Below are 9,743 nucleotides of genomic sequence, written 5' to 3' on the forward strand. Positions count from 1 at the left end.
CAGCGAAAGGGCCCCGACTGCTGAGAAGCCCCTCCCGCCCTTGCCTCATCTTTCCGACTTCCCTGCCTGCCACGTCTCCTTTCCTTTCAAGCAAGGTCGGTCCTAGCTCGGTAACCCCTCACCCGCATCTCTTTTTCCTCTTTCTCCCCTTCACCTACCGCCCCCCACTCCAGCTCCTAATTCACCTTTCTCAGAAGCCGAGTGTGGAACCCTCATCCATTCCCAGCTGACAGCAGAGCCTGGTCTGTGAGTCCTTGACACCCACACACCCTCTTCCACCACCGCGGGCAACATCTGAGCTCTCCGGGGGAGGAGGGAGGGGGCGGGCAGCCTGACAGCCCTGACTGGACTCCCTCCCTGGCGTCCCCAAGCCAGGATGGGACCAAGCGTGGACACTTACCTGCCTTCCCCCTAGTCACCGAATGCTGTGGCTCCGTCTCACACCCACAGACGTGCCTTTCCAAGCCCGAGCACGCTCGCGGGGTCAGCGGGGTGGGTGGGCACAGCAGGCTGAGGTCACACGGAGGTGTGGGAGGTCCCTGGGAGGTGCGGGAAGGGGCCGTGTCTTGGACAGCTTGTGTCGCCTGAGTCGGCATAGGGCTTCGCTTCAATAAGCACTGGCTGTGCACATAGTAGGTTCTTGAGAAATGCTGAGTCCACCCCAGAACAAAGCCTCATTCCCAATTCAGGCGGGGGAGGGGAGCTTTGGGAGGTAAAAGGAGCAGCAGCAAAAAGGGTAGTGTCAAGTCACCAGAGCGCTGGGAGCAGCCCAGGGAGGGGCTGGGCCGCGGACTGCCTCTGGCAGAGAGAAGCACCCTGAGTGCTGGGGCTGCCTGAGCGTGAGGAGAAAGCCAGCCTTGGAGTGTGGCTGAGGGGCTCCTCCTGCACCACACATGCTGCCTAGTGTTTCCTAGCCCTTGAGACTCCGGCACTCACCCAGGCAGCCTTTAAGACCATCAGGGCTGTTAGCCCCTATGGCGGGGAAATAGAACTCTAAAAGATGGTTTCCCCATCTGCCTCCAGAGCTGTCAAGGGGGCCCAGACAGTCTAAGCTGTGTTGGGAAACACGTTTAAAGGACATGGTCACCCAGCAGGGGAGGTGTGTGAATGAAAGCTGAAAGCTAAGACCATGGCATGGAAACTTCTCAAAGAGCCAGGTTCTCCTAGATAAGTGCCCCTACTTCTCCTACCTCCCACCCTTAGGGAAAGCAAATTCCCCAAACCTATAAAAGTAGGACACTAAAGGATTTCTCCCCTCCCCGAGCCTCCCAGGATAAGGATTCCTAGCAGTACCCCCCACCCCCAGCAGCCAGGCCAGCCCTACCTCCCCCCCCCCACCTCCCAAACTGCCCCTTCTCCCTGTTCGGGTGTGCTTCATGTGCTGATGTTCCCCACCCCTCATCGGAGACTGGTGGTGGAAGGTAACAGCAGCAGTGGCCGCTGGAGCTGAGCCATGCCATTCTGGCAGCCTGAAGCCAAAGCAGAAGAGGGGACAGGGCTTCTGTCAGCAGCCCAGCCTGTGCTGACCTTGGCTTCATGCCCACTAATGGGCAGGGATGGAGGCCAAAAGGGTCAGAAGAGAAACGTAGCTACTCACAGGGAAGGAGACCCAAGTGGCAGGAAGCCCATGCTCGGCCTAGGAAGTGGTTGTAGGGTGAGGCTGGAGGAGTGAATGCCTCCCCCCTATCCCACCCCCAGTTTCTAGGAGTAAAGATCTATTGGCTCTGGGATGGGGGGTGGGGGGAGAATTGTCTTTATTTGGGGTCTTGATGGGAGGGAGAAAAGGGAACACTGATTAGAAAGGAGGATGAGTGGTCTTGAGAGCCCATTCCTGCCTGCCCAGCAGCTGGAGGAACTCTACTCTCAGAGCCTCCCCCCATGTGGGTGGCTGTCTCCTTTGCCCCAGGAGGCTCTGACTGAGTGGGCTACAGACTGGAGACACAGGCTGGCTAAAGGCACTTGGTGTTCCTCCTGTGCCAGCCCACTGATCTCCCCCGGTTCCCTGCCCCCTTTGTTAAAGCGCCTCAGTGAGCCAGCAAAGAGGCCAGGGACTGCACACCCTGCCTGTCCCCCATGGAAGCTTTTGGCCTCTCCTCTCCTCCTTTACCCCACTTGCTAGGACCTCTTTGCCTGGGCCTCTTTCCTTCTCAGTCCAGAGTCCTTCCACACCTGGAAAGGCCTCCACCTCTTCCTCTTCTAACCCTTCAGCTCCTCTAACCTTTGCTGAGTGAGTGCTCCCACCCCACTCCACCAAGGCAGTGGTGCCAGTGCCTGGGCCCCATCACCTTTCTTCACCCCAGCACACCCAGGTATCCCCCAATTGAAAAGGACTTGCCACTTGGCCTGGGGACAGGAATGGATCCATCAGGTCTCCTGGACCACCCCTCCTTGCCTCCAGGCAGGGGGCTCTCTCTACCCAGACGCCTCCAAGACCCATCTGGAAGGGTTAACTGCCTCAGAGCAGGAGAGCAGAGAGAGGGAGATGCAGAGAGGAAAACATCCAGGGCTGAGAGAAAACACACTGCATACCCCTCCCCCACTGTGCACGACCAGACTGACAGCCGGGACAGACTGGCTGCTCCGTCATCTCCAGTCCAGCCGCCGGGCACCTCCCCCACTGCCCGCCGCAGTCCCTGCAGACTGCCTGTCCTCGGCTCCAGCTACCTGGCATCGGGCAGGGCACCCCAGCAGGGCAGTGCAGTCCTTGCAGTGATGGCAGTACCCACATTCCCCTTCCTCTGTTCCACGCTCTAGTCCCATCTCTCCTGGGAGTGGGGCAGCTGCTCCCCTCCTCCATAAAGTGCCTAAACTCTAGGTCCCAGGAACACTTACTGAGCCACCTGGCCCCTCATCCCCAACGGACTAGGTGGAGGGCACGGCTTCTGGGGGCAGGGACACCGGGGCACCAATTAAATTTGGCTGCAGCACTTGCCCCCTCCCCCATCATAAGAACCCCCCGGGGGTCGGGGAATAAAGAAAGCTGGACTTTTATAGTCCTTTTATCTGACCCACTCCCTCTTAAAGGGATCGGAACCCTCTCCTTAAAGGGATCTCCTGAAATTATTTGCCCCCAAGCAAATCCAAGTGCAGGCGTCTGTTTGGTCTTTACCTGCTGGGGCCCCTTTCCCTAGAGATGGGGAGGCAGAAGTGCTCTCCCTGTGACTCTGAACTGGAGGGTCAAGGCCCCCTCCTGCCGACAAGGAGCCAGCTGTTGAGTGCCCAGCTGAGAACAGGACCTCTCTCTCCTCTAATGGCACTCACTGCCACAGCCTGGGGTGGGGTTGGGGGTGGGGGGTTCAAGGTGAGGTGGGGGCCTGTGTGGGCACAGTCTCTGATAAGATGGAACAAGGGGGGCTACATGCACTCAAACTTTGGGGAACACATGTCCATGGTGCTGTGTCCAAAACCCCCATCTGTCCAGTGCAAGCCTCCAAATTGCTGGCAGGGGAAGTCTTTGCAGGCTTCCTGTCCTCGAAAAGGCTGCGTTCTCCTTTCCTCTCTCCCAATTCCCGACTCCTGCCCTCTTTGGGGCCCCTGGTCTCACCCTTGGGGTGCCCTCTCTGCCCCTTATCCAAGTTACCTCTACCACAGCCCCAACAACTGCAGACCACACCCCATTTCAGGTTATTTCCTGCCCTAACGCTTGCCCCTGGGGTCCGTCTCACCCCCTTGAGCCCTCCCCCCACCAACCAAGGGGTGGGGGATGGGCACACCTCGGCTGCGGGGAGCCCAGCCGAGCTGCAGCCTCTCCCTCCTGCTTACTCGGCACCTTGTCTCACCCAGCCCTTGGGACTGCAGGGTTCGAGGAAGGGTGGGTGTGAATGGGGGAAGGAGGGTCCGAGGGCACTCCAGACCGACCGAGGGACAGAGTCGGAAGCAGGCACTCATTGAGGCCACCTCTTCTGCCCCTCCTCCTTTCGCCCGTGGAGGGTCGAGGCTGCCAAGGGAGGGCTTCCCCGGGCGCTTGGGAACTCGCCAAGGCCCCCGCGCCTGCCACTCCCTTGAGGAGAGGCTCCCCCGCTCCGGGGCTGGGGCTCGGAGGCCTCCCCCCACTCCACCCCCCCCCCTCCGGCAGCTGCTGCAGCCTCCGGCTGAGGTCAGGCTCCACCTCCTTTCTCCGGAGGGAGAGCGCGAGGGTTGTTTGTTGTTGGGGTGTGAGAGGGAGAAGGTTCGAGATCACCTGGCTGGGTGGGCACGGGCTCCGAGGGCGGGATCGGCCGGGTGGGCTGGCTTCGGCAGGAGCCTACTGAGGTGGGTGAAATGCTAACCTCACCCTACCCCCACCCCTACCCCTGCGGGTTCTAAAAAAGCAGCCCGGGTCCACTGCTTTAGTTCTATCCAGCCGCCCACTGGCCCGAGCCCCCCGCCCGACTATCCACCCTTACGGAGGGGCCAGAATGCCCCTGACAAAAAGACAAGCCCTTGGGTTACCGAGGGGAATAAGACTGTTCCTGCTCTCAAGAAGCTTCCCGTCGGAGGCTGGAATTTGTCGTGGGTCGAAAGACAAACAGAACAGCGTGATTAACACAACTTCATGACAGCAACACGTAATGGCTGCTGAGGAAGCAAAGGGAAGGGTGCCATGGTCTGCACCTGGTGTGGGGCTGGGGTGAAGTGCGAGAACGTTCGAGAAAGAGCTAAACTGTGCGCTGTCTTTTTGAAGGAGCAGGCATACTTCACCCACACCTGCCATTGGTAGGGTGAAAGTTGAGGAAGCCCCAGGTGGGGTACCGGCTTTAGCAAAGGCACAGAGCTGTGAAATAGGGGCTGGGGCCACCCGGGCTTGGTAAACCTTGTCAGGGAGCTTCATTCCAAAGGCACTGGGGGGCACTGGGGAATTTTAAGGGAAGGAAGGTCCTGGTCAGATATGTGTGTGACCAGGATCTGGGGAGGCCGGTTGGGGGAGCAGCGGAATGTGGCTCTTGAGGGGAGAATGTTGAGCCTCGGTTTCCACTCAATACCTGCTTCCCGGAAGGACGTTTAACCTTAGGTCTGTGCCCTCCCTCTCAGGTGCGGGTTGGGCGGTAAAGGGTCCATCTTCGGAGAAGTGTCCTCTCCAAGCACTGCTCCTCTGACCATGTAGGGACTGTACTTTCTCTCTCCCCGCTGGGAAGGGATGTGGGGGATACCTCCTTCTCCTCCCTCACTCCTTTTAGGGAGTTCTGCCCTCCCAAAATCAATGCTGTTTCCTGGAGCAGCGACAGGAAAGAAGATGACAAACATGGGGACCAACTTTCCCCTCTAGGTGTTCTTTCTGCACCTCACTTGGGACTAGAATTCTCAGGTAGTGGACATTGGTGATAAAAACCACATAGAGGGGCACCTGGGTGACTCAGTCGGTTAGGCATCCAACTTCAGCTCAGGTCATGATCTCACAGTCCGTGAGTTTGAGCCCCGCGTCAGGCTCTGTGCTGTCAGTTCAGAGCCTGGAACCTGCTTCAGATTCTGTGTCTCCCTCTCTCTCTGCCCCTCCACCACTCGTGCTCTGTCTCTATCAAAAAATGAATAAACGTTAAAAAAAATTTTTTTTAAAGTTATTAAAACCACATAGAGACCCTGGCAGACGTCCTCAGTGGTGCCCTGAGGCTGGCATAAGGCTGAGCATTTGACTTTCAAGAGTTGGTCCTGTCCTCACCTGGATCCCAAAACGCAGGCATGATTACTGTTGCCATTTCACAGATTTGGGAACCGAGGCTTAGAGCAGTTAGTGTCTCTGTCCCAGGTCACACAGGCAGACTCAAATCCCAGCCTGCCTGACTCAGGTCAGGGTCAGACTCCCTGGCCCCACTGCATAGCACTGCCTTCTGTGAGCCTGGAGACCATTGCCCTGCTTGCTTTCCTGTTTCCCTTCAACCACAGTTGGGATTGTCAGTGAATAGGACGGGGTGTGGGCGTGTCAGCAAAATCTCATACTATAGCCCTGCCCTTTCCAGAGAGCCTTTTTCTACAACATCTGGAAGCAAACTATCTGGGGCTTTTCTTTGGAGTTTCCAGCATAGGTCAGACTCATTCATATTTGTTCCTGGAGCTGCCTGGACTCTGCCTCTGACTCTCAAGCCTGACTTTCTGTAAAGGTCTCCTGAAGCTCCGGTCCACCTTGCTCCCCGAATTTCCAGGGGGTCCACGCTGAATTCCTGGGGTGGGGGGGAGCATTCTATACTGTCTTCCAAACGATCTGCTGCTTTGCCTGGGTCTCTGTGATGAGACTGTAGACCCCTGGAGGGTACGACTATCGCTTCATCTTTCTTTTTATGGCTTCCTATGTGTCTAGCACATCTCTGGACCCAAGGAAGGATAGCATTTTAGGTCCCTCAGAACCTACCTAGCCTCAGGATACACAACCCTCTACTTCTCTCCTTCCACAGACCCACTCAAGAATCCCACACTGGCAATCTTTGAACAAAACTCAGCAGGAAGACATATTCTGTTTGACAGTTCTTTTTAAAAATTTATTCATTTATTTAAGTAATCTCTACACTCAATGTGTGGCTCGAACTCACGACCCCAAGATCAAGAGTTGCATGCTCTCCCGACTAATCCAGCCAGGTGCCCCAGTTTGACAAATTCTTATCCCACAGGGCTTTCAAAGAGATTAAAATGAGGAGCCAATGCTGAAGTTTTTTTGAGATTTACGGTAAAAAAATTTAATTTAAAAAATTTAAAAATTTAAATAAAAAATTCCAGTTTCTCTCGAAAAATCAGAAAATCTGGCTACCTTTGGCCCACATTTCCACTTGCAACAATAGGCTGGTGCCAAATAGCAAATGCCATCTTTCTGGGACAAGCATGCTCAAGTTTGCCACGGCCCCGCATGGTCCTATTCAGGCACTTGTAAGACTTGCCTGACCCCTGAAGGTTTTCATTGTGCCCACAGCAACACAGGGTGTTATGGTCTAGGCCTTTAGGGGTGTCTACTTCTCTTAGACCTACTTGGAGAGCCTTGCTACATTCTCACAGGCCATCTCCAATAGCACCTTTATTATTTTCCCAGGCGCAGAAGCCATAGACTCAGGCTGGAGATGAAAAGGTAAATTCAACATGGCTCAGAATTTTGGGGCTTCTCTAAATGACTACTCACAAGAGTGTGGTATAATGTCTTGCAAGTAGTAGGTGCTTAATGTTTGACGAACTGAATAGGAAACGATTAGTAAATAGTAACTGACTAAATACATTAAGGGAGAAGGGAAAGCCGTGCCAAGAAGCATGAATGTCTGAGATGGTCTGGGTGTAGGTTGCTTGGGACCTCATCTTCCCCAGGGTCACTGCTGTCATGGCACTTGTCTGCTCAGATATCAAATGGGAATATTTTAAGGGAGACCCCTCCCTTGAGGAACCCCACGGGCTGTGGACTAGGAGTGGAGGGGTACACCCACTGGTTCCTTGAACCCAGACCTGCAGACTCCTGGGATGAGGAGGAAACCCAGATCTGGAACGGGCAGTGACTTGAGAGCCTGCAAAGCCAGGGGTCTTACAGAAGGCACGGGCAGGCACTTAACACCCGTTTCTCTCTTTAATCCTCAACAACCCTATCGGGTAAATATTATTCTCACATTTACAGTGAACGAGAAAACCGAGACCTGGAGAATCTAAGCAACTCCTCAAGATCACAAGGGTTTGGAGTGGCTCCGAACCTTTGCTTCTTTAAGTACAGCAGTTAGCATAAAGGTTAAACAAAGGTCTAACCCTTTGTGGGTCTAAAACCTTTACTCTTTCTACATTTCACATAGTGTAGTGGTTACGAATAAAAACTCTCTAGCCAGACTTCCTGAGTGGAAGTCCTGGCTCTGCAGCCTCCTAAAACATGCAAAGCTCTCAGAACAGTGCCCGACCCATAGCAAATGCCCCCAAAGCACTAGCAGTTATGAACCTACTTCATCACGCCTCTATCGGGCCATTCCTGCAGTCTGCCCTGTTACTCTATTGGAATCTGGTCCTGTACCTCCTGTTTGCACCCTGTGTCCCATGTGGAGTCCCTACTATGTCACTCCCATGGCTGTGCTCTGTCCACCCAGCCGCAGTATGTCAGACTGTGGCTTCAGCCAGGCTGGATGCCTTCCTTTGCTGGGTCTGAAGGAGGGACCAGCCTCCCTTCCTAGGACTTTTCCATGACACCCTCCCAACACCAGGGCTGTCTCTGTGACCCCAGCCATCTTCCTCAGCATTTGGAAAGATTTCCCTTGGTATCCCTAATCACAGTCCCCAAGGTGAAGTGGCCCCATCTCCTCTAGGCTTTCAGCCAGAGCCACCAACCTCTCTAGTCTTCTGAGGCCAAGAGCAGAGGGTGAATCACCTATGGCTGTTTTGCTATCTTCTCTCAACCTCAGTGAACCCATAAGAGCCAGGACCAGCCTGCCCAGCAGAGACACTCCCTGGAGAGGTCTCCGAACTACAGTCTGAGCCACAAGTACTGTGCTAACCAACTATGGCCCTACTCAAGCTCAGCAGGGTTCAGGCACCAGTGGGACCTGGGAAGTGATGCCAGTAACATTGCTTCTGACCTTGGAAAGCTTCTCCTCCACCCAGCAGTGGACCCTCTGGAACTAAAGAACTTGACAAAGAGTCTATGACTCAAGCAAGACTGAGTCAGACGACAAATAGCTGGGCAGGTGACACCAAGACTCAGGCATGAGATCTGACAAATATTTCTCCCTGATTCGTGAATATGGTTCTATTTTTAAAAATCTTACAAGGGGGTCTGTGAAATTCACAGTTATATGGGCAACTCTTCCTTCTTAAGAAGTATACGGGGGAAGTCAGCAATTACCCTTTTTGCTTGTGTCTCTCTGCTGGAGTGTGTTCTGTGATGATATGTAACACTCCTAGAGAGATTTCATGAGCCAGGCATTGTGTTAAGTTCTTTCTTTGCGCTCATTTAAACCCCAACCAGTCTTAGGAAATAGGTTCTGTTATTATTCCATTTTACTGATGAGGAAACTGAGGCTTAGAAAAAGTTCCACAACTTGTCCAGAATCACAGTTAATAAGTAATGGAGGCAGGGTTCAGATCCCAGCCTTGTCAGTTTTAATTGTCCCTCTATCACTTGTTCCTAAATGAGCTTCCCCCAAACAATTCTCTATTCTTCTGTTTTCCAAACGTCTGTTAGCAACTCATTTGAATTTTATACATGAAGTTGCTGTGAGTAATATTCATCTGTTAGACTGGGGGCAAAATGTTGTGAGCGTATTGTCATATTTCTTTATAAGAAGAATATTCCTTTTGCACAGCCTCATCAAAAGTACCCTTTCTCTGCCCTCTGCACTCATTCTGACACTGAAATAACAATGTGGTCTTTCGGGAACGTCAGATACACTTCAACCAACTTCCAGTTACAGGCAAACCCAGTGCTCTCTTAGTGAGTTGATTTTGGGGTAAAGGCACCACCTCCCACCGAATTTCCAAAGCCTGGAATATTCTAGTCTTCTTTGGCGCCTCCCTTTCCAGCCACCACCCATAGCTAATCCATCACCACAGCCTGACTGTCATTTACCACCACTTCCACTACCTCCTTGTCCACACTCCAGGAACTGCCACCCTGTCATGGACGTCAACTCCCGCCCCCCCCCCCCCCGCCCCGGAACCATGTCTGTTTTCCATGCAGCAACCAGAAGATCTTTCCAAAACAGGCCGTATCATATCATTCTGCCGCTTCAGCCCTTCTGAGGCTCCTGCTGGCTGTCAGGCTAAAGATCTGAATCTGGGACTCACACCTGAGGCTGCCCCAGTGGGGAGGGCTCCATGATCCC

This window comes from Lynx rufus, unplaced genomic scaffold (genome assembly GCF_022079265.1).
Source record: "Lynx rufus isolate CCGP_SWC_20201006 ecotype Redwood Valley unplaced genomic scaffold, mLynRuf1.p SCAF_13, whole genome shotgun sequence".
Taxonomy (NCBI): Eukaryota; Metazoa; Chordata; class Mammalia; order Carnivora; family Felidae; genus Lynx; species Lynx rufus.